The sequence below is a fragment of the Heteronotia binoei genome, chromosome 9, assembly GCF_032191835.1.
Source record: "Heteronotia binoei isolate CCM8104 ecotype False Entrance Well chromosome 9, APGP_CSIRO_Hbin_v1, whole genome shotgun sequence".
Taxonomy (NCBI): Eukaryota; Metazoa; Chordata; class Lepidosauria; order Squamata; family Gekkonidae; genus Heteronotia; species Heteronotia binoei.
In genome coordinates this window covers 66,818,962-66,845,852 of record NC_083231.1, presented here as the reverse complement: position 1 = coordinate 66,845,852, position 26,891 = coordinate 66,818,962, and positions in this window count along the sequence as shown.

Here is a 26,891-nt window from a genome sequence, read left to right as displayed (position 1 = left end):
ACAATTCCCCAAGGTAAGGCTGAGCAGACGCCCAAGCCTTTTCCACCGGCCGCCATCTTCTCTCTCTCTCTTTTGTAATTTTAATGAATTTTAAAATGTTGCAAACACAAATAATACAATACACTAATACAATTATACATGTAACATAGATAATCATCTTACATAAGCTTGAACATGAGCAATCATCTATGACCATATACATGATCTACTATATCTAATCCTTACATACACTACAATACTGCTATATTTTATTATGAGAGCTTACTTGTTCACATATGATTTATTTCTGTATGATAGATATATGAAAGCTTTGAGCTCTTCATATTTTTGTCAAAAACTGTAAAGATTACTTAATCTTTTTCTTTAAAAAATGAGGCCAATTCATATGCTGCTTGATGGTTTATTCACATTTATAAAATAAAAGTACTGCCAGCTGTTCAGAACCTACCTCACAGGTATGTAGGGTCGCTTTGTAGAAAAATAGGTGATGGAGCTCATCCAGGGATTGTTATGCAGCTGCACCTACTACTCAATGGACAAGGTGGGAAGGAGGAGGTGGAACTCTCAGAAAGGTTCAAGAGCTGTGCTCCTGTGAGCTCCCGCTGAATCCGAGGCCTGAAGGTATGAAACAGCAAGTTTCCAATTTTGGTTTGGCTAGCCATCTATAAAACCACCAGAACTGTATTTACATAATGTAACATTTTAAAATAAAAATCTGTTGCCATCTCAGTCATGTGTTCTTTATTGGGGAAACAGGACATTTTTCAATGACAAACTAGAAGCAGTGCATATTTGGAGAGAGTCACTCCTGAAGTTAGATTCCTCTGATGACACACCCATTTTATCCTGCTGAACTGGCACATTTCCACAATAGTCTGAATTAGGTCAATATTTTTAAATCTGTCCCCTGGTGAATACAAAGATGTTAAAAAAGGATGTTTCATGCCAACAGTGAAGTTAAGGATTGGTTTCTTTTGGAAACTGGATTTTCTGTACAACGAAGAATATAGCTACTGTAACTAAAGAACAAAATAAACCTGGTTACAGTCATATTGTTTCTCATGATTTCAGCTCCACTGTGACTTACATTGAATTATCTCTTAATGACACTACTGACATTCAGAATAGAATTCTTACTTTTAAAGTAACTCCAGAATCCTTCAACTCACTAAAAATTCATTGTAGGTTTTTCTGTCTTGTGTCATGCTCCTCTGTGCGAAGGTTAACTATATCTATGGTAGAAGAAAGGGTGAGTGCAATTACCTTGCTTCTGCATTGCTAATAGGGCTAGTGTTGATAGGACTATATGTCAATTTCATCCCAAGATTCTATCATTGTACCGATCTCTACAAGTCTTAATGAAAAAAAATATAATAAACATTTAAAAATTTGTGGGTCTGTGAGGGTACTTCAGAAGGATACTAATCATAGAAAAAACAGCGCATGAGTTTTTCTTGTAGCATCTTGCTAATATGAAAACCAGCACCATCTTCCAGGAGCTAACATATTTGGGCCCACACTTGGGGGAGGGTGTCTCAGGTCTACCCCTATATTAGGAAACCTCCTGGTCCATGTGCCCTGTTCCCTAATGCTGCTTGACAGGCCAGAAGGCTTTGCTTTATATATATTTACTTCTGGATGTGTGTTTCTTTATAACAGTATTATTAACCACTGAAGAAGGCCCTTGAGCCCGAAATGCATATGGCTCTGTTGGTCATTTGATATATTCATCAACTACGCATGTGAAATAATCAACTCTTATTGATTTAATATTTATCTATGAGATTTATATCCCGCCATTCCTCGCAAGTGGGCTAAGAGCATGTTACAGTAAACCAATCACAGATAAAAGCAATTACCATCTGAATTCAGTTAAAAACCCCACCTAATTAATACATGACTGTGAGCTGGTAGTTCAACAAACTCCGGGTGTATGCTCTGTATGTATGTGCATGAGTATATATATATATGTGTGTGTGTGTGTGTGTGTGTGTGTATAGATAGACAGAGACAGATAGACAGAGACAGAGAGACAGATAGATGATATAGATATAGATACATATAGTTGTTCAGTTGCACAGTCGAGTCTGACTCTTCACAACCCCATGGACAAAGTCACGCCAGGCCCCCCTGTCTTCCACCATCCTCAAAAGTCTTCTCAAATTCGTGTTTGTTACATCAGTAACATTGTCCAGCCATCTCATCTTTTGCCGTCCCCTTCTTCTTTTGCCTTCTGTCTTTTCCAGCATGAGGATCTTCTCCAGTGAGTGCTCTCTTCTCATTTGGTTGCCAAAATAGTTGAGCTTCAAGTTCAGCATCTGACCTTCCAGGGAATAGTCTGGGTTGATTTCCCTTAGGACTGACTGATTGGATCTTCTTGCAGTCCAAGGGACTCTCAAGATTCTTCTCCAGCACCACAGCTCAAAAGCATCTATTCTTCTGTGCTCGGCCTTCCTTATGGTCCAGCTCTCACAGCCATACATTACTACTAGGAATACTATTGCTTTGACTATATGGACTTTTGTTGGCAGGGTGGTGCCTCTACTTTTTATTATACTGCCCAAGTTCACCATAGCTCTCCTCCCAAGGAGCAAACATCTTTTTATTTCATGGCTACAGTCACCATCTGCAGTGATCTTGGATCCCAGAAATGTGAAGTCTGTCACTACTTCCATGTCTTTCCCTTCTATTTTCCATGGTGTGATGGGGCTGGATGCCATGATCTTAGTTTTTTTGATGTTGAGTTTCAGGCCTACTTTTGTGCTCTCCTCTTTCACCCTCAACAAGAGGTTCTTTAGGTCCTCCTCACTTTCTGCCATTCGAATGGTATCATCTGCATATCTGAGGTTGTTGATGTTTTTCCCGGCAATCTTAATTCCGGTTTGTGCTTCATCCAGGCCAGCATTCCACATGAACTCATCAGTGGTTATACTCAATATGCAGTGCTGAACTTCAAAGTCCAAGAAAGGGTTTCTGGTGAACAATACCCAACAAACAAGCCAAGCAAGGCAGCTTCCAGACTCATCCAAGCACAGGTCCAAATCAAGAACAAAGCAAAGGTCTGAGGCAATGGCTTGAAGCACTGAACTAGAAGCAAAACTGTAATGCAAAACCTTTACTTTATGTCCAAAGACTGATGCTCTCCAAAGATCGATCTAATTAATCAATCAGATTTATGGCTAATGATGTAACCTGACCTGTTGCTAAGCAGGTGATCTGATCAATCAGAAGGGCTTGATAGGCTTGCCAGTCTCAGGTGGGGGCTAGGGATCCCCTGATTTTGTGGGCTCTGGCCAGAGGGGGAACCTCATCCCAAAACAGATATCCCTGTGCAACATCAGTGATGTGCTGGCATCACTTCCAAAAGTGACATCATCACATCAGCGATGTGACACTCTTCACATCAACAATGTGACACTGGGGTGACACTTAACTTTTGGGGCAAAACTCTATTTTGTAGCCACTTTTACCATAGAGTTTTGCCCAAAAGTAGAGTGTCTCCCTGACATTGTCAATGTGATCATGTCACTTCCAGAAGTGATGTCAGTTTGTTGCCAACATCGCTGTCCATCCCCAGAACATTCCCCAAATCCCCCTGCTGGAAGAAGGAAGGCACCTGGCAACTCTACTTATCAGTTAACTGGATGCCCTACAGCTACATTTGGTTCAACTGAATAAACACCTTTCTACCAGGTATTAACAAGATAGAATGCGCCCTCTGCTATGTCATGTTCTTGGAGCCACCAGGTCTAATAGTGTGACCAGCAGCTGAGTTACCTCCCATCTCCCTCATCAACATCTATGAAGCTTCAAGCAGCTCGCTATGTTATAAAGAAAAAAAAAATACTTTGATCTTTTACTATGCCTCTGTACCAAGCTGAACCACTGTTTGAAATTTCAACAAGAAACTGTAGGGAGACCCATTTCTTGACACTCACCATCTGAAATCTGGAGGGCAGTGAGCTGGGAGAAGGATTCCCATGCATTTGAGATTGTGGAACTTCTCTCCATATGGGGTGGGGGGGTGGGACGACCCAGTAGTATTTCTTTTTGTTCTGCCATGCTTTTTTTTCATGGTCTTCAATAGTCCATGGCAAATCCTATAATTATGCATTGGATTTTTCCTAAATATATGCAAAGCTTTACATTTATCCCCAATAAAATTATTTTTATTTGTTTTAGCCCAGTATTGCAGCCTGTCAAGATCATCCTGTATTACTATAGATTCATGGTTACAGCAAACAAAATGATTTGTTTGTTTTGTTATGATTTTCGGTTCGGATCAGGGTCATGGGGGAGGGGGGAGGGGCAGATGCAATCTTTGTCCAGGGGCCATGGTGGCTCTCAGCAGCCTTGGGGATTTCAACTCCTCTTGGCTTCTCAGCATCTATGACATGCTGTTATGGTTGATCTATTTCTTGATTAGTCTTTTGACATGTGTTACTGTGTGAGTTGGACAATGTTGGTCAGCAATTGCTTCTTCATATTGAGAAGTGCCTATGTTGTACCACACATTGATATTTAAATTTGTTAGAATGACTCATAATTTCTTAACATATTCTTCATAAATCCTACTCTCTTAGGCTGAAAAAAGGCATTTGGTGTAGAATAATGAATAGAATAATGAATATAAATTATGCAGGGAAAATCTGTAAAGGTAACTTCTTTGGCATACTTAAAAACTGTTTAAAAGTTGGGTTTGAAAGACATTATCATCCAAAAGAGATTCATTTCTTTTCATAATAAGGGGAAATCACTGAAAAAATGTAGAAAAGAATATCTCCGTTAGATCACTCTAGGCACTGGGGCTCTTTCCATAGTTACTTTTTTATTTTTTTATTTTTAATGTAAAGGCATCAAGTATTATATAGTTCATGTTATGGAAGTTTATTTATAACTTTTCAAATGATAAGTAACTTGAAACTAAGTTGGACAGTGAACTGCTTCCAATGGGAAAAAAAATCTCATGTTTAAATTATGTATTGCACAGTTGAACTATTTTAGCTAAGTTCCACTGACCCGCACTTTGAAAACTATGGAAACCCTACACTTATGTAAATCATGCATTGCACAAACTGCACACAGAAAAAGTGTATTAAACTCTAGCATGTGTTCTGCTTGGACTTCAAAGCCATTAATGTTCTTCTCCTCACTGTTTTAAACCCCACCCCCCACCCCCGCAGCTAGGAATCTGGGTAGAGTTCTCTTGCTTAGTAATGAGAAAATAACTGTTTTGTTTTAAGATCTGTTTTCCAGCTGATGGGTTATATCACATTTAGGCTGCAGTCACACACACTAAATAATGCACTTTCAATCCACTTACAATGCACTTTTCAACTGGATTTTGCCAGTTCATACAACTAGCATATTTTGCTCTCCCTTCTTCACATTGCTGGAAAACAGTACTGGAAGGAGTGGGCATGCCTTCAGGCCCGGCACTAGTCTTTCCTGCACCCGAGGCCAAATTGCACTCCACCGCCCCCACCCCCAGTGTTATATTCGCTTGCGCAAAGCACGTGCACCCTAATGACATCAATGATGATGTCACTGACATGCCCCCCCCACACACACTTCACAGGAGGTTTCTTGAAGCTTCAGAGGCCTTGGTGAATTCCGGAAGGCCACAGGCATGCTCAGAGTCCAGTTCAGGCCATGCCCACTGCTGTCTTGACTTTGCCCAGGTTTCCCGAGCCTCCAGAAGCCTGAGTGAAGTCAGGACAGGATGGTAGTGGGCGCTTGTGGCCACGCCCCTCTCACTTTGTCCAGGCTTCCCAAGCCTTAAGAAGCCTAGGTGAAGCCAGGATGGGCACAGCCATGCAGAGAGGGGGCACCTCGTGGCGCCCCTAGGCCAGTTGGTGTCCGAAGCTGCTGCCTAGTTAGTCTACTCCCATGCACCGGCCCTGCATGCCTCTGTCTGAAATCATTGTTATAACATGTTTAATGATAAACAATGATGAATCAAATGTACACATTGTATTTCTGGAACATTGGGCATTGTTGAAAAGCACTTTCTTCTTTTGATTGTTGTATGGCAATACCCCTTGAAATGTGTTACATTGCTTTGTTTCTGTGCTTTTCTTCCTGTGTCTCCCAGCTAGCCTCACTAGCACTCAGTGGCACTGTCATGTAGTCACTTAAGATTAAATATATAGTGTCAACATGTCATACCATTCAGTGTGTGATTCCCAACTGGCAGGGATAAGCCATGCAAACTAATTCAGAAAGAATTTTTTTAAATTAAAAGAAAATGGTACTGATGCTTCAAGAAGGGCCTTTAAAAGTTGAATATTTTCACCTCTAAGGGACTATTTCCAAATAACACATGTAATTTTTGGATCCAAATTATTAATGATGGGAGAATATTCAGTGTATTTCTAGCTGATAAAGATTTGTAAAATGCACAAACGAGCCAGGAAAAGTGGTCATGCATGGAGAAAAAAGGAACCAAATAATTCATTATATCCTAATTGATATTATTCTTTGTTCAAGCCTATATAACATGTTAAGAGAAATCATTCAGAATTAACATGCTCACACACCTCAAGGTTTACAAATCTAATTATTTTCTGAACCCAGGATGGCATGCACCCAAAGCCTCACAACTGTACCTTGTTCCTGTTAGGGAATTCTGTTTGAAATTCTATTTATCTCAAACAGTGCAATGGATCACTGGATCAAATAATCATTGAGAGGCATTTAACATGAAAAAGCAAAAACATATTTATTTCTACAGGGAAAGGGTACTGGGAGGTGAAAATAACAAACACTATAGAACTACATCCTCACACTAGAAGATCATGTGCTTAATGGAGGCTACTTTCTCCTTCTTCTTGACCTCTCTGCCTGAACAAAGGAAGTCACCTGACTAACTGACCAAACAGCCAAACAGGTTTTCCCGCTTCTAGACCTTGATTGACAGCAGTCAGTATCTTCTTCCCAAGTCATGCAGACAATAGGGAATCAGGCACAGTGTCAACCCTATAATGACTGGAACTTTAGAACATTGCAAAGGACATACAAAACAGATATGTATTTCCAACAGTTCCAAGCTGAATGACTTTTATACTATGTGAAAATCCCATTGACTTCATTCTGGCAGACAAAGGGCATACAGGAACAACATTTACTTTTCATTCAACTATATTTCATTCAACTTTTCCTTCAGAATGCAGATTTTTTTTATATTTATATAGAGTTATATAAATACAAATATATTTATATAAGCGTCACAAGCTGATGTGAGCTCAAATACTGTTATATGACTAAGATAGCTCTCCTCCTTTTTTTCCATTTTACACATACATTTGAATTAATGTAGCGAGGGAAATGATACAAATTAATAAGATTTGGTTACCCCCCTGAAATTTGCACAGGGTACAGTTACACTCTATCCCCATACAACCATATCAGTAAGAAAAAAAAATGACAAAATTAAGGTTGTTGGGGCCCTCCACTCTCCCCCACTCTGGAGAGACCCAAGGACTCACACATTAAAGCAGCAACAAATGCTGTGACTTTAAGGCAGAGCCTGCCTCTCCATAGCTTGATAGGGATTGACCCTTTAACTGCCCGCTGCTTGATGAGCAGCTGGGGTGCAGCCTTGAGCTGTGGGTAGAAAGGGGGGGGGGATGAGAAGAAGCTCACCACAGGAATTGTTCAGATCCCATTGAAATTTCAGAGGGGCGGAACCTGGCCCTTCATATGGCATAGAGAAACTGACTCAGGAGGGTGTACTGGCTCTTGCTTTTCAGGTTGAAAGAAGCTGGATCAGGAGATAAGAAGCTTGAAGGAAAACCCCTTCTCTTTCAGTCTAAGGCTTGTTGGAAGGTACACAGTAACCACTGTTGGGAAGGATTTGCAGGCTCACGAATTTCTTTTTGTACATATCCTTAACGTTAATTTCTATAATGTGTGTAGGCAGTTCACTCTTTTTACAGTCTGGGGGGCTGCATTAGGATAAAAATTATTTAGAGGGAATTTTAATACAAAAATAAAAATGACATCTCCCCCTCCAAAATGTAAGTATAGGACTGTCCCTAAAGAAACATTAAGTATAAGACTGTCCCTTCCCCCCCTCTCTCACACAAACACACCCACCCCTCTTTTTAAAATAGATTCACTTTCAAAGTCATCTCTGCACTGAGACTTGAATCTACCTTAATCTTCAACGTTCTTTGAGCTTTGCAGAAAAGTCAAGTTTAGGTTGACTTTGACAGATGCTTTCATCTCATCAGAGTTCGCTGTTTTTTCACACTGAATTCCTTCAAACTACAAATGAATTCAAATGTGGTTTATGCTAAAGTAGGTACATTTGGAATAATGGTTTTAATTTTTATTGTGCATACAGGTGGGGGAAAATCTTGCCTGAGGAGTTTGAAAATGGTATTTAATTGGGAGTGCACAACAGATTTTGATATGCATGAGTTAATTACCACATTTGGAAATTAGCTGTGAAGATTTAAATCTGACATCTTATGTGCTCAGTGGATGTTGGGATATACTATTGTTCAGAACTGCACTTACACTTCTGATTTATTCATAACATAAGATTTAAATAGGAATGAGACAAAGATGCAAATAAACATACTTCATTTGCATAAAGTTCTTATCACCAAAGACCCTGCTCCATGAGATTTCCATTTTACCTAAGGCATTACTTTTGGTTTTTCATATTGACAAATTCATCAAAGGTCAGTGAAAAGGCCCAAACAAATATCAGTAGGAGGGTATTATATAACTCAGTGATAAGCAACTAGGCAGCTTTATGGTCATTGGCATTATGAGTATATGAAGCTCTCTAAATAATGTTTTGCTGAAAGAATGAAGCAACACCTGTAAGTGCCAGCATCTTATTTTACTTTAATAAATATGCAGTTTGAGTATTTCTTTTCCCAGAGAGATGGAAATATATATTCTCCATAGAAAATAAACACCTTTTGCCACTAAGAAATTAGAAGAAGCTTGCATTGAGTCCACTATTTAAATGTAGGTGCCATCTTTTGTGAGCAATGAAAATGTTATCTGCTTTGGAAACAGATGCATAGCATTGACTTCTGTGGCTGTCATGCGAAATGCAACAATGCACGAAGCCTTTGAGAGGCTTCTTGCTGCTTCAGTGAACATGAAAAGCAAGTGCTAAAGCCTTTTTTTAATGTATCAAATATGTATAGCCCCGCCACAGTTCCTTTACAAGGATGATGTCCGAAAAGTCAAAATGAAACAACCTATCACAGTTATTTTCAAAAAATAAAGGAATGGGAAGGAATGCTACAGTGAGACAAGACAAAAAAAAAACCCTGAAAGAAAGATACAGCAAATATTCTGAAGATAATAGCATTCTAGGTTGTTGGGGTCTTTAGCTTCAATATAGATCCAGTTGTTTGCCTTATAATGTGACTTATTCAACATTCTGACATATTGAATGTTGACGGGAGAGGGAGAGGGAGAGAAGTGTTACTAAGTAGCAGGCAGGAACTGCTACATTTGCACATGTCATGGAGAAGCAGCCAAGACTACTATTTAAGTCCTAAAAGTCCCAACTTCTAGCAAAACTTCCTCTATTTCTTCATTCCAAGTATTCAGTATGATTCAAGTGAGCACAAAAGGAAACAGGTTTTTGTTGTTGTTGTTCACAGTATAACCCGAGAAAGATCTTTGGCATATTCATGCAATGTGGTCCCAGGGACCATCAGAAAGAGCTTCATAGTCCACTGTGGAAGAATCTTATTTCACACTTGGCCTATCTATTGATCTATTTGTGTTACAGTCTTGAAGGCATTAATAATAATAAAACAAATTTGGAGAAATGGACAAGAGATACAGATAAGTATCCCATTGCTGTGTTGCTAACTGACAATTAGCAAAGAAATTATATAATATAATTATTGCGATACTGATATTCTTTTCCCATAACAGGCTGCACATTCTGGATCTCTCCAGATATAAATTAAAAATTATCAGGAAAATCTTTCAACATCTTAGGAAATATTCTCCATCATATATTAACTAGACCTCCTTCTTTTGGATCTGGGACAGATAGTCACAGTTTCACTAAATGATTTGCAGTTTTGAAAGGATGACAATGTTGAATGAGGGCCAGGCCATATTTAAAGATGAATATCTAAAATTCAACATGTACACACAGTAGCTAAAATCAGTGAAAAGCAAAAATCAGTGAGCTGGGGATTTCACAAAGAGAACAAGAAGAAACATTGGTCATGATAAACAGCAAGCACACAAAAGTTTTTAAAGATATGAAAACATTTTCTCCTGAGAGACTCTAAAAAGAAATAGCCTTCATTAGGGAAACATACAATGAGTAACTCAGTTTAAGGTGTGCACTGTTTTTGAAGGCCACTGGCTTTGAAAACCCATTTAATCCCCAGATTATTGCATTGAGACACTTCGGTGAGAAGGGCGGGATATAAGTCCACTAAATAAATAAATAAATACACTGTCACCTTGCCCAGATGTAGGCTTGTATTCTATACTTCACTTCTGCAAAGCAGTCCTTCATTGCAGAACACATGTCTCTGGTCTCTGGAGAAACATGCGGTAATGTACTGAGTGATGAGACGTGTTGAAGGCAACATACTTTATTGGTGAGTACATCACAAGGCAAAGAAACGCAGGCCAGGTCCCAATTATATACATACCCTGGAACAACCCTCCGTCTGGTCAGGTCCAATCCTGGCCAGTTAAACTTCCCGCCACAGATTTTGATTGGTGGAGCATATTAGCGAGCTACATCTGGGGACCAGTAGGCTTCCACTGGTCGCCTCTGTAGCGTTCACTGTGTTGTAACATCAAGACTGAAATGCAAGACAGAACACATGCTTTATAATGGAAGACTATGTTGAGAAAGAGAAGCAATGTACAGGAAGTTCTTCTCAATGAGATTATTTAGGATAGTTTCTAGTTCCAATGAAGTGATAGCCCACCTTGAAGGTAGGATTGCCAAGTCCTACCTCATTTAAGGTGGGGGAGGGTTCTGGAACCAGTTTGAGAGTCTTCCCATGGCTATTGTGCAATGCAGTAATGTCACTTGGAAGTGACTTCATCATGTTGCCAACATCATACACGATACTCCAGGTTTGGGGCAAAACCTCTCTCTCTCACCATAGTTTGCCTCCAAACCAGAGCATTGTTGGTGACATAACAATGTCACTTTCAAGTGTTAGATCCAGGTGGGCAGCCATGTTGGTCTGAAGCAGTAGAACAAAGTAGGCATAAAGTAGCACCCTTAAGACCAGCAAAGTTTTATTCAGAATGTAAGCTTTCTTATACATGCATACTTCTTCAGACGAGGGAATGGGGTACAGTAAGCAGAACTTACATACAGCTGGTGGGTAGTAGTTAATAATATAAAGTGATACTAAGTTTGGATCCAGAGGCAAAATAGTGCAATAAACAAATTGAAAGACCATTTGGTCTTTCAAGTGTTGTCATTTCATCAGGACATTGCATGATGACATCCCTGTTAGGGGACGGACTCCCCCACTGGCCAGCTAGCTGGAAGCAGATTGGAGCCCTGATGACCAAGGAATCTCCTGGCCAGACTGGGGATCTATGAGAAAACTGTTTGTGGTGTTAAAGTTATATCACTGATTACCGTTACTCAAGAGTATCACCAAATACTTTATATCATAATTATTACTCTTTATATCACAGAATTGAACAGTTTATTAATACTTCTTTATGAACATGCATGAAATGACTATATAAACATACAAAAATTCATCCGAACATACGTTAAGGTACAATAAACTCAATCCAAGGTCCACTGACACAAGAATAGCAATTTGCACACAAATATATAAAAGGTGCCAGAGTTTCTTTTCCAGAAAATACAATTTGTGACACGCTTCTGGTAAAAGTAGGCGTGTTTTGATGGTGATTCTTTGCCTGACAAAAAATTAATTTTTCTGGAGTCACAGTTCAATTCATTATGTGTGTATGTCAATTTCACAAGGCAACAGTTCTCTTTAGTGGCCAATTTACCACTGTCTGGTAAGAATTAAACCTGGAACCAGAGCTCTATAAGATGCAAACACCATGTTACTGATCAATTACCCAAAATGGCACTGTTGGTTCTCAATGGGGGTCTGGCAAACTGGCAAACTGACCTGAAGGACAGTGGTATAGATTTAAAATTATGAGAGAACAGAAACAGTAAAAGAAGTAAAAACAACAACATGGGAACAAATATGATGCACAATGTAGCCAAAATGTTTAGCCCTAATACTAACAGTTACCAATTAAGTATATGCTGAGAGTCTTGCACATCTTGAACATCTGCAGTCAATACTCCCTCTAAACTGTGGAGTCTTGTGAGCAAAAATTTACCTTTGTGAGGTACTGGCATTAAAGTTGTGAGCTACTGAATAAATTAGTTTGCTCTGGGACCATTTTTCCTGAGCTAAGTCAAAAGTATATGAGCTGGAGACTAAAAAACTGTGAGCTAGCTTACACTAACTCATCTTAGAGGGAACACTGCCTGCAGTGTGTATACTGCACCACAACATGCTGCAAAAATAAAAGTATGCAAGCCTATTTTCTACTTCTGTGTATTCAAATTGCTGGTGGATGCTACTGTGAGATAAGTAGTTTGGAGCAGTTGAATGGGGATTTGTGAGCCTAGATGTGCTTGGAAATGTCTATGTACACAAGGTAAATCCAATTAATTCCCCATTTGTCCTGTAAGACAATTTATAATGAGAACAGGGATGGGGATATGGTTACTTACTCCAATCTTGTTCCATCTAAACTGGGTTCCAGTTTGCTTTGAGGCTGAATTCAGAGTGGTGGTATTGACCATCTTAGATCCTTACCAGTCCGGCTTCCGACCGGGTCATGGGACGGAGACAGTGCTGGTCGTTTTGGTAGATGACTTCCAGCGGCATCTGGCCTGAGGCGGCATGGCAGTGTTAATGTTTTTAGATCTGTCAGCTGTGTTCATCATGGTCGACTATCAGTTACTGACCCGCCGGCTTGCCGATGCAGGGATCAGGGGGCTTGCCTTACAGTGGCTTTCCTCCTTCCTTGATGGACTGGGACAAAGGGTGGCAATTGGGGGAAAGCTGTCCCAGAGGCACTCACTAAATTGTGGGTTACCGCAAGGGGCAGTTCTCTCTCTGATGCTATTTAACATCTACATGCGCCCTCTTGCCCAGATTGCCCAGAGGTATGGGCTTGAGTGTCATCAATATGCAGATGACACCCAGCTCTATCTACTAATGGATGGTCAGCCTGACTGTGTCCCACAAAATCTGGACCTAGCATTGCAAGCCATGGCAGGTTGGCTCAGGCTGAGTAGGTTGAAGCTGAATCCAACGAAGACGGAGGTCCTTTGCTTGGGTCGCGGCACTCCAGGAAGAGAAATCCCCCTCCCAGTTTTTGACGGTGTGTCACTGAAAGTGGCACACAGAGTCAAGAGCTTGGGGGTTCTACAGGAGCCTTCATTGTTAATGGAGGCCCAGATAGCGTCCACTGCCAAATCCGTATTTTTTCATCTGAGACGGGCGAGGCAGTTGGCCCCCTTCCTGGAGCGTCATGACTTAGCAACAGTGATCCATGCAACGGTCACCTTCAGACTGGATTACTGTAATGCCCTCTACATGGGGCTGCCTTTGTGCTGAACCCGGAAGCTGCAGCTGGTGCAGAACGCGGCGGCTAGGCTGTTAGGGCTTCTGAAGTGGGAGCACACAGCCGGGGCTGCGCGAGCTGCACTGGCTGCCAGTTGTATATCAGGTTTGTGACAAAGTGCTGGTTAATACCTTTAAAGCCCTATATGGTCGAGGGCCTGTCTATCTTAGGGACCGTCTCTCCCCATATGAGCCCCAGAGAGTACTGAGATCAGCGGCAAAAAACTGGTTGACAATCCCTGGGCCGAAGGAGGCCAAATTGAAGACCACATGAGAACGGGCCTTTTCGATGGTAGCTCCACACTGGTAGAATCAACTTCTGGATGAAGTGCAGGCCCTGCGGAGTCTTGATCAATTCCACAGGGCCTGCAAGACCACTCTTTTTAAGATGGCCTTTGTCTAAATATGGAGTTAAGCTAGATCCGCTGTTGACATTTCTGCCACTATATTCACTGAAGGTCTGAGATGTAGCACCATAAATGTTAATTTTAATAGTACTGTTGGTTTTAAATGATGGTTTTATTTAATGTATTATCTATTGAATTGTATGTATGTTTTATTGTATATCGAATTTACATGTTGTGAGCCACCCTAAGCCTGGTTCGGTGGGGAGGGCGGGATATAAATAAAATGTATTATTATTATTATTATTAAAACCCTGTGCAACTTGGGAATGACATACCTTAAGGACTGCCTTCTCCCATACAAACCTACCTACACATTTCAGTCATCTTCAGAGGCCCAACATTAGTTGCCCCTGTCATTGAAGTTAGATGGATAGCAACCCAAGAAAAGGCTTGCTCGGTCATGGCACCCAAATTTTGGAACTCCATCCCTAGTTAGATTCATCTGTCTTCCTCTATCAGTGTCTTTTGTCTGTGGGTAAGGACTTAATTGTGTTTCATCTGTTATATGCCCAGTAACAGTTACTGGCTCTTCTTCTGGTGTTGTTGATATGGTTCTAATTGGATTATTTGAGATGCATTTTTAATTGCTAAACTGATTAATGTTTATGTCAGCCACCTTGTGGACTCTGATCAGGTGGAAAGGTGGCATAAAAATGTTTTAAATAAAAAAATGAAAAAAACCACCCATATCTTCTGTCCCATGTCACTATTCATGCACAACATTTTTTTTTGCATTTAACTTTCTCTAGCTTGGGACCAGGTTACTTGTGAATGTGTGTATCTACAGATAAATACAAAGTTGCCTGCTTCAACACAGAACACATACAAAAAAACTAAGTGTGTAGACATCACTGCAAGTTTCTTGTGCAAGTCTCCCACCTAAGAGCGAGAGGAGTCAGAGTTTAGGATGAAAAAGAATTAATAGCAAAGCAAGAAGGACCAAGGCAAAGTCATAAAACATTGACAGACTTTTCTTAAATCACTGAAGACAAGAAAATCTGAAAGACTGATAACCCTCGGAGAACTACAAATCATATTTTCTACCTACCTACCTCAGCCTATCCATCTATATTGTTAGCAGAAGAAGGATCATTTATGACATTCTGTTGCCCTTAGCAACAAGTCATCCTTGGCTATTTTCTTTCATTATAAGTAAAGAGCAATATCAGCTTTTGCTTCACTGGGATGAAGTATAATTTAAAAGTCATTGAAAATGTAGCAAGATATATTGTTCCCTCTAATGGGGGTGTCAATAATTTAAACACCTAATTTATTTTGTTTTTTAAAAATGCAGGCATTTTGGTGCATATATTATTGCAACTTTTAGAAAGTGTAAGTATTCACAACCAAGTCCTATCTATTTCTGTTTACTCTTACTGACTCTTCATACATAGTGTGTATAAATGTGTGTTTGTGTGTGTGTTAGCTGAAAACTGACAAAAATGCTAAGCTTGGGGAAACTTTGGGTGGGATAACCACTACAACTGCACATTGTCAGATTTCTAATAATTAAATATATGTCACAAACAAAGTAAGTATGACTCCTTTTCCCTATAAAAGTCTGGGGGGGGGATAGTTGACAGCACTAAAATGGAAGGGGTATAAAGTACATAATCTGCCCCATCACTTTCCCACTCAAGTGGCCTTCCTCTCTGCTGCTTTTCCAGTCTCAGTTCCTTCCTTCCATAGTGTATCTTCCCCCAAAGTAGGGCTGTTGGGCTACTATTTGGGGAGAGACAGTGGCTCAGTGGTAGAGCATCTGCTTGGTAAGCAGAAGGTCTCAGGTTCAATCCCTGGTATCTCCAACTAAAAAGGGTCCAGGCAAATAGGCATGAAAAACCTCAGCTTAAGACTCTAAAGAACCGCTGCCAGTCTGAGTAGACATTACTGACTTTGATGCACCGAGGGTCTGATTCAGTATAATGCAGTGTCATATGTTCATATTAAACAATATTACTTGTTGGGGGGATTGACACATAACTGAGCACTTCTTATGCATTTTGAGCATCCAGAGCATTCAATGTGTGACCTCAAAGTAGCTGTTTTACTGCAAAGGAACTTCAAGAACAGAATGGAGAGGGAAATCGCTGAATTACAAATTATTATGAAACTTGGAAAAAAACACCTGCTCAAAACTGAACAGGGATTTTTAAAAATCTCCTTACATGCTAAACCCATTCTCACCAAGTATGTCTATATATCCACAGTATTCTAATGTATTTCTCTTTTAGAATAGTGTATCAGAATATTTTTTGTATTGACATGCACAAATAAGGGATACTGGCTGTTTATCTCATTACATAAGAACATAAGTGGCCAATATATATATATATATATATATATATATATATATATATATATATATATATATATATATACACACACACACACACACACACACACACACATATATATACACACACTGTGGCTAATAGCCACTGATGGACCTCTGCTCCATATTTTTATCTAACCCCCTCTTGAAGCTGGCTATACTTGTAGCCGCCACCACCTCCTGTGGCAGTGAATTCCACATGTTAATCAACCTTTGGGTGCAGAAATACTTCCTTTTATCCATTTTAACCTGACTGCTCAGCAATTTCATTGAATGCCCACGAGTTCTTGGATTGTGGGAAAGGGAGAAAAGTATTTCTTTATCTACTTTCTCCATCCTATGAATTATCTTGTAAACCTCTATCATGTCACCCTGCAGTCGACGTTTCTCCAAGCTAAAGAGCCCCAAGCGTTTTAACCTTTCTTCATAGGGAAAGTGTTCCAACCCTTTAATCATTCTAGTTGCCCTTTTCTGCACATTTTCCAATGCTATAATATCCTTTTTGAGGTGCGGTGACCAGAATTGCACACAGTATTCCAAATGAGACCGCACCATCAATTTATACAGGGGCATTATGATACTGGCTGATTTGCTTTTAATTCCCTACCTAATAATTCCCAGCACGACATTGACCTTTTTTTATTGCAATCGCACACTGTCTTGACATTTTCAGTGAGTTATCTACCATGACCCCAAGATCTCTTTCTTGGTCACTCTCTGCCAGTTCACAACCCATCAACTTGTATTTGTAGCTGGGATTCTTGGCCCCAATGTGCATTGCTTTGCACTTAGCCACACTGACCCTCAACTGCCACGTTGACGCCCACTCACCCTGCCTCAACAGATTCCTTTGGAGTGCCTCACAATCCTCTCTAGTTCTCACCACCCTGAACAATTTAGTGTCATCTGCAAACTTGGCCACTTCACTGTTCACTCCCAACTCCAAATCATTTATGAACAAGTTAAAGAGCATGGGACCCAGTACTGAGCCCTGTGGCACCCCACTGCTTACCGTCCTCCACTGCGAAGATTGCCCATTTATACTCACTCTCTGCTTCCTATTAATTAGCCAGTTTTTGATCCACAAGAGGACCTGTCCTTCTACTCCATGACTCTCGAGCTTTCTAAGGAGCCTTTGATGAGGAACTTTATCAAAAGCTTTCTGGAAGTCAAGGTAAACAACATCTATTGTGTCTCCTTTGTCCAAATGTCTGTTCACCCCCTCAAAGAACTATAACAGGTTAGTGAGGCAAGATCTTGCTTTACAGAACCCATGCTGAGTCTTTCTCAATAACCCGTGTTCATCAATGTGCCTACTCATTCTGTCCTTGATAATGGTTTCTACCAACTTTCCCGGTATTGAAGTCAGACTGACTGGCCTGTAATTTCCCTGATCTCCTCTGGAACCCTTTTTAAAGATAGGGGTGACATTTGCTACCTTTCAGTCCTCAGGAACGGAGGCAGATTTCAATGAAAGATTACATATTTTTGTCAGAAGATCCAGAAGTTCAACTTTGAGTTCTTTCATGACTCTTGGATGTATGCCATCCGGACCTGGTGACTTATTAGTTTTTAATTTGTCAATCAGTTGTAGGATCTTTTCTCTTGTCACCTCAATCTGACTCAGGTCTTTCAACACCCCTTCCAAAATTAGTGGTTCTGGAGCGGGCAAACACTTCTCGTCTTCCACAGTGAAGATGGAGGCAAAAAATGCATTGAGCTTCTCAACCATTTCCCTATCCTCCTTCAGTAATCCTTTTACCCCTTGGTCATCCAAGGGCCCCACTGCCTCCCTAGATGGTTTCCTGTTTCTAATATATTTGAAGAAATTTTTATTGTTGGTCTTTATGTTTTTTTTGCAATATGCTCCTCATAGTCCCTTTTTGCCTGCCTGATCACATTCTTGTATTTGATTTGCCACAGCCTGTGTTCTTTTTTATTAATCTCACTTGGACTAGCTTTCCACCCCTTAAAGGAGTCCTTCTTACCTTTTAAAGCTTCCATTACTTTGTTAACCATTCAGGCCTTTTCTTATACCTGTTTGTGCCTTTACTAACTTGTGATATATATTTTATCTTAGCCGCTAAGATTTTAGTTTTAAATAGCCTCCAAGCTTCCCCAAAGGTTTTGACTGTATTTACCTTTCTTTTCAGTTTCCTCTTCACATGCCTCCTCATCTCAGAGAATTTATCCCTTTTAAAGTTAAATGTGGTTGTGCTGGATTTTTGGGGCAACTCTCTATTTATACAAATGGTGAAATCAATAATGTTATGGTCACTGCTCCCAAGCGGTACGATCACTTTTACATCTCTCACCAAGTCTTGGGCATTACTTAGGACCAAATCCAGGATTGCCCCACCCCTGGTAGGTTCTGTGACCATCTGCTCCATAGCACAGCCATTGAGAGCATCAAGGAACTCAATCTCTTTCTCTCAACCAGAACACATATTGACCCAATTAATCAGCGGTTAGTTAAAATCACCTATTACGATACAGTTTTTACTTTTAGCCACTATCTTTAATCCTTCCATCATATTATAATTGTCCTCTAACTTTTGATTTGGTGGGCGATAACAAACTCCCATAGTTAAATTTGCTTTTGGGCCCTCTATTTCAACCCAAAGCATTTCTAGAAGGGAATCTAATTCTCTGACCTCAGTCTTACTGGACCGTATACCCTCTCTGACATACAGAGCCACCCCACCTCCAACCCTTCTCTCCCTATCCTTCCGATATATCTTATATCCAGGAATCACCATGTCCCACTGATTCTCCTCATTCCACCAAGTTTCTGAAATTTCCACAATGTTTATGTTTTCTCCCAACACTAAACATTCCAACTTACCAATTTTACTTTGAACACTTCTAGCATTTGCATACAAACATCTATCATTTCCCAGGCAAGCTAGGCCCGCAACCTTCCTCCTGCTGCCTCGAGACTTTGGCAGACAGTCCATACTTTTTGTCACCATCTCAGTGGACAACTCTGATCCATTACCCAGTAGAAAAGTAACAGCTAACCCTTCATTTCTATGAGATGAGTCCTCCTGAACCAGAGACATTTCATCTCCTGTTGGCTTTCCCCTAAGATTTAGTTTAAAAACTGCTCTGCCACCTTTTTGATTTTAAACGCCAGCAGCCTGATTCAATCTGGGGACAAGTGGAGACCGTCTCTTTTGTACAGCTCCAGCTTGTTCCAGAAAGCATCCCAGTGCCTAACAAACTTAAACCCTTCCTCCCTACACCATCGTTTCATCCACACATTGAGACTTCTAATTTGTGCCTGTCTCTCCTGCTGTGCTTGTGGAACAGGTAGCACTTCTGAGAAGGCTACCTTGGAGGTCCAGCTGTCTACTTGCCTAAGGATCGAATCACCATCTACTAAGACCTCCCCTCTCTTGCTGCCCAGGGATGGTTCCTTGGCGTGAAAAGATACCCACTCACCAACTGAAGAAGAGGTCCCTTCTGAGGGCGCATTCCCCTTATCCTCAGCCTGGTGGCCTGTTCCCTCTCGACCCTCATGCTCACTGGCAGCAACAAGGCTGCCACGTTCAGAGTCGAGCTCATCTAATATGTCCCTGAGAGTCTTCCCCGAGTGCCTAACTGACTGTCTCTGCTTCTCCAGGTCCGTCACCTCAGCCTCAAGGGTACAAACTCATTCCCTGAGGACCAGGAGCTTCTTGTATCGAGCACACACCCAAGACTTCTGTCCTATGGGCAGATAGTCATACATGTGACACAGTGCAGAACACTAGAAAGTCCCCACCCCTCTGCTGGCATTCTACCTTCATGATACCTTTTTAAAATATACATTCCCCTTTTAAATCCTGTTTGTTTATGTGGCTCCCCATCTGGAGCACAAGGAAATTAAGGATCTGGGTTCCTGGTCCTTACAGAGCCCCTAGGCCAAGAACTCTTTAGTTCGCGCCAAAGGCTCGCGCCTCTGGCAAGGTGCAGCTTAACAATATGAAGAGGCTGGGGAACACAGGCACTCCTAATCAATCAGCAACAATCACCTTCACCTTCAGCCCACTCAACCAAACAAACAGCAGTTCCCCAGCAACTACAAACTCAGAATTTTCAGCATATACACATACTAAATTCATCTTCCGTTATATTTTAATGTATTTTTTTCTAATGGCATACTAGAATGATGTTTATAATGTATGTTACATGTTAAAAAGTCAATTAAGTGGACAGGAACACCTCTGGGAAAGATATGTTCTCAGTTTAACTCAAGTTTGCAAGAAATAGAGCAATTAACAGACTGCATTTATTACCTTATGACACTCTCACCATCATTCTCCCATTCTGACATGTTATTGTTTTATTGGTTTCCCACGTAAATGCTATCCAGAACAAATGTTCTTTCAATTTGTTAATTTCACTATTTTGTCACTGGATTCTAACTTTGTTCCATTTTCCATTCTTAACAACTGCCCACAAGGTATATGTAGCTCTGCTCACTGTACCCCATTCCATTGTCTGATGAAGTATGCATGCATATGAAAGCTTACATTTTGAATAAAAGTTTGTTAAAGGTTTTAAAGGTGCTACTGGACTCCTACTTTGTTCAAGTCCTTATATCAGTTACTTCTCAGTCATGGGACATAACATTATGTAAAACTGCCACCATTTATATTTCTAGAGTGGTTTCTCATAAGCTACATCAAAACCACAAAGACTTTTAAAGCAGTCTTTTCACCTTCTCTGCCTCTGGCAAGGCTCGCAAAAACTATCTACCTTATACTTAATAAATTTTAAAATGATTTCACTTAATTTACAGACCACTCAGCGCCAAATATTAGTTTTATAGACTGGTTTGGGTTCCACTTCTGACTAAAGAAAAATTATGACCAGGGCTTTTTTTTAACCAGAACTCACAGGAATGCAGTTCCTGCTGGCTCCCAGAGCATTCCTGCTGCCTTGAAGCATTCCAGATGGCTTGGAGAGAAGACAGGGGGCTATCTCTTGAAGTGCCTGCCCTCGCCAAGCCTGCTTCCTCCAATCATGTGGCTTGGAGAAAGCAGGCACTTAAGAAATCTGCTAAGTGCCTATCTGCCTCTTAGGCTTGCCAGTCCCAGTTTTGCAGGGTTCTCCCCTCTGCCAGCCAGCTAGCTGGCTGTGGAATCCCCAGCCCCAATAGCCAGCATGTGCCTTTCAACCTTTGAAGGCTAGAAGACTGGGGGCCAGCTTGCTTTTTAGAAGGTATGTATGTCTTTACGTTTCTATAAGAGCCAGGCTAAATGAAAGCAGGGTAAACCAGCAGAACAATGTGGCTGTTGCCATTTAGCTGTGAAGCTGTAAAAAAGTTGAGAGTCTCTGTTGTTTTGCATTGGTTATAGAAGTCCTTTACACGTAGAAAATGAAGCTATGAAAAGTAAATCTCTGAGAGCCTCTGTTTTGCATTTGTTTTTTGTTTTTTGCTGTTAAAATGTCTTTTTTTTCAATTTTAAATAAATTTATTAATATTAATATAACAATAACAATCCAACACATACAACTATTACAATATCTATAACTTTAGCCATCCCATTATGATTACAATATTATGTAGAGAGACTTAATAGAATACAAAGTCTATATATTTTTATGGCAGTTGACATGAAACATTTTGTTGTTCTTGTACAAACTTAAAGAAATGATACCATTTTTCCACAAACGTGTTATTGTCTTTACCGCTTTCTAAAACTTCTGATTGCCGAATTGTGTTTGCTATCTTATCCATTGCTATTATGTCCCAGACCTTCTGGAACCATTGTCTTTTTGTAGGCATTACCTTTAACTTCCAGTGATGCGCTATTAAAATTTTAGCTGCTAATATAAGGAGAGACGTCAAGTCTGTAAGCTAGGACCTTTTGTTTCCTTGTGTTAGTCTGAAGACTTGGTTTGGTTGGAACTTGGTTACATTCAACACCTCTCCTGAGAAAGTTGCCCCAGTGAGATCACAAACTTGTGTGTTTTGCTTTGGCTGCTTTGTGTGTGCGTGTGTCTCAGATGTTTCTTCTATATAGCTCAATTGGATTGTGCCCATTATTTCTAGGCTAATCTTTCTGATAACATATTTGACATGCTGAGTCAGCAAGGAAAGAAAGTAGTAGTTCCACCTTGATCTAAAAATAGCTATGTGTTCTTGGGTTCACCTCAACTTTGGGTAATATACCCAGATGCTGTTAGGGAAACTGCTCTCAAAATGAGATTGGGGAATTAGATTGAGAGACAGCTGGCCCACTAGGAATCTTTTATTATCTGTGTATACCAGGCTCAACCGATCAGAGAGTCAATGCTCAATAAAAGGACTCTAATTTAATGAAAACCAATTGTAATTTATTTAGAATAATGTTTCTTTCATACAAGGTAAAAATACAAAACACTCACACATTCACACAGGTCTAGGAAACACAGATAGATTGATAGGGGAACATATATGGGTAGACAAACAGGGTCATATTTACCATCGTAGTCTTCCAGGAAGGTTTCCAATGGCGACTTAAGAGGACAGGGGAAATGGACCCAACACTGTGGCCAGAATTGGGGATGGATCTAGACAGTGGGTAATAGGGGTTGCTGAATAGAAAGCACACATGAGTGGAGTTGGGTCAGAGGTTAAATAGGCTCCCTCAGACCCTCAGGGGCTGGGAGGTCTTGGGGAGGAGCAGGGGGAGGCTCTGCGATGACCAAGAAGGCTGGACGTCCCTTGCTGACACCTAATTGGATGCCAGTTTTGACCAATGAACTTCACCTTAGTCTGGTGAAGCTGGAAATTTCCAAGCTGCAATGCTGCCTGGGGCGGCTCCAAGGTATTAGACTGGGGTGAGAAATGGGAATGGCTGGATACTTAAGGTTAAATGGGATTAGCTGGGAAGGTGACAATAGGGAATCAAATACATGGCCTAGGTACCACCTGGGTAAGACAAAAGACTTGATGAAGACAGGAGATGTCCTTCCTCTTATCTCATCTTCTGCTGGGCAAGATTTATTGTTCTGGTATTGCTGAGCAATTAGGATCAACAGTGGAGCTATTAATCCATTCATGAGGTAAATGAGTTGCTTGCAGGCTCAGGGTGTGTACGTGTGACTTTCCCACTAAGAAGGAATGAGTTCAGCCTGGTGGGGTATGCTTGGGTCAGGAAAGCAAGATGGATTCTGCTGTTGTTAGCTTTAGGTCCATGGAGCCAGGCTGGAAACATGGTGGCCTGGCTTCTTCCACTTCAGTGGCCAAGACTGGGCACACAAGGAGCAGCTGGAGCATGTCTGTAGTTCTGGCTAACACTCTTCAGAGACGTAGAATGCAAAGCTGAGGCTTATGGTATCCACATAAGCCTTAGAAACTGCAAGCAAAGTCCACTTCTTAGAGCAGAGGTGTGAGAGTCAAATCTCCAGGCACCCTGGCAACCATGCTGGTGATCATGATGTTCACATGTATGAAAAGTAGGGGGCTTTTCCTCACAATGCCTGCTTCAAACTTTAAAATAAGAATGACCACTAATGAGAAGATTTAGAAGGCACCTGCTTTGGTGGTTCTACCCTGTAATGTGTGAAAGGACTACATGTAACTTTTTTATTCCCACTGCATCTACACTGGAGCTACACAGGGAGCTACTGGAGCCCTCCCTGACAATGGAGGCACAGATAGCTGCCACTGCGAAATCCGCCTTCTTCCATCTTAGAAGGGTGAGACAGTTGGCCCCCTTCCTGGAACGTAGCGACCTAGCAACAGTGATCCATGCAACGGTCACCTCGAGACTAGACTACTGTAATGCCCTCTACATGGGGCTGCCCTTGTGCCGAACTCGGAAGTTGCAGCTAGCGCAGAATGCTGCGGCCAGGCTGCTACTGGGACTACCTCGGTGGGAACATGTGCGGCCTGGGCTGAAGGAACTGCACTGGCTTCCAATTATATTCCGAGTTCGCTATAAGGTGCTGGTTATCACCATTAAAGCACTATATGGCCGAGGCCCTGCCTACCTTAGGGACCACCTCTCCCCACACGTTCCCCAGAGAGCACTAAGATCTAGTTCTCAAAGCCTTCTAAGGATCCCTGGACCAAAAGAGGCCAAACTAAGAGTAACAAGAGAGCAGGCCTTTTCTGTAATGCCCCCCCCACTGGTGGAACCAATTGCCGGAGGAAGTGCGAGCCCTGCGGGACTTTAATCAATTCCGCAGGGCTTGCAAAACCACTCTCTTTCTGCAAGCATATGAGGAACCCTGAAAGTGATATCTCGCCATTGAAATACGTCAACTGAATATAGCACCTTAACTTAATTTTAGCTGTAATTTAATGCAACTGTTTTAACTGTATGTATTAATTGTATTTTAAAATTGTTTTATAGATCATGGTGTGCCATGTCATGTTAGCCGCCCTGAGCCTGCTCCGGCGGGAAGGGCGGGATATAAATAAAAGTTTATTATTATTATTATTATTACACATTAGAAAAGCTGTGTGGGGTGTGTGTGTGTTGTTGAGCCAAAACTCCCTAACATATATTTCACTGCAGCCTGCACATAGTTCTGGATCACTTTGACACACTCAGCCTGGAGGAAGTTGACAGAATTCTCTCAACTGCATGCCCAACAACTTGTGATTTGGACCCTTGCCCCTCCTGGCTGATTAAATCTTGCCAGACAGAGCTTAGATGTCCTTTACGGGACATCATAAATAGATCCCTCTCAGAGGGGCATTTTCCAATATCCTTGAAAGAGGCTATGGTCCGTCCCCTCCTGAAAAAGAGTACAGCAGACCTGGCTGAATTGGCAAATTACCGATTGGTCTCTAATTTACCGTTTTTAGGTAAAATTATAGAGGGCAGTGGCGTTGCAGTTGCAGGGTTTCCTGGATGATGCTTCCATCCTTGACCCCTGCCAGTCCGGTTTTCACCCAGGTCATGGGACGGAGACAGTGCTGGTCACCTTAGTAGATGACCTCCAGCAGCATCTGGATTGAGGTGGCGTGGCAGTGCTGATGTTGCTAGATCTGTCAGCCGCATTTGATATGGTCAACCATCAATTACTGACCCGCCGCCTCGCCGGCATAGGGGTTAGGGAGTCAGCCCTACAATGGCTTTCCTCCTTCCTCAAGGGAAGGGGACAAAGGGTGGCAGTTGGGGGTGAGCTGTCCCGGCGGTGCACACTGGATTGTGGGGTGCCGCAGGGAGGAGTTCTCTCCCTGATGTTATTTAACATCTACATATGCCCCCTTGCCCAGATTGCCCGAAGGTATGGGCTTGGGTACCATCCATATGCAGATGACACCCAGCTCTATCTGCTAATGGATGGCCGGCCTGACTGCATCCCAGGAAATCTGGACCTGGCATTGCAGGCTGTGGCAGGTTGGCTTAGGCTGAGTAGGTTGAAGTTGAACCTGACGAAGACAGAGGTCCTTTGCATGGGTCGCAGCGCTCTGGGAGGAGAAATTCCTCTCCCAATTTTTGACCGTGTGCCACTGAAAGTGGCGCACCAAGTCAGGAGCTTGGGAGTTCTACTGGAGCCTTCATTATCAATGGAGGCCCAGATAGCAGCCACTGTCAAGTTGGCGTTTTTTCATCTGAAGCGGTCAAGGCAGTTGGCCCCCTTCCTAGAGCGTTGGGACCTAGCAACAGTGATCCATGCAATGGTCACCTCAAGATTAGATTACTGTAATGCCCTCTACATGGGGCTGCCTCTGTGCCAAACCTGGAAGCTGCAGCTGGTGCAGAACATGATGGTTAGACTGTTATTGGGGCTCCCGAAGTGCGAGCACATACAGCCGGGGCTGCGTGGGCTGCACTGGCTGCCAGTTGTATACCGGGTTCATTACAAAGTGCTGGTTATTACTTTTAAAGCCCTATATAGTCAAGGACCTGCCTACCTGAAGGACCGCCTCTCCCCATATGAACCCCAGAGAGCACTGAGGTCAGTGGGGAAGAACCAACTGACTATCCCCGGGCCCAAGAAGGCAAAATTAAAGAACACTCGCACATGGGCCTTCTCCATTGCAGCTCCACACCTATGGAACCAGCTCCAGGAAGAAGTGCGGGCCTTGCAGAGCCTTGAACAGTTCCGCAGGGCCTGCAAGACCATCCTTTTTACGATGGCCTTTACCTAACCAAACGACTGATGGATTCATCTCAAGTGACTCCGCCGTAATATTTACATCTAACAGAATAGCACCAGAAATGTTAATTTTAAAATTTGAATGTTTTTAGGTGAATTTGTTTTTAAAATTCGTTGTATAATTTATTGTATGGATTAAGATGTTGTTAGCCGCCCTGAGCCTGCTCTGGCGGGGAGGGCGGGATATAAATAAAATGTTGTTGTTGTTGTTGTTGTTATTATTATAGTGGGAGGTGGGAAAAAGCTGAATAACTACCTCATATGGTATGGAATAGAAGTATGTGTATGATAAGAGCATGACCTGCCTAGAGTTAGCCACTATATAGCCCCATTGATTTCAGTGGGAGATACAGAAGCACATGCTTAACTCCCTATCCAAAGGACTTTCACTATGTGCTGGATTCTGCAGGCACTCAG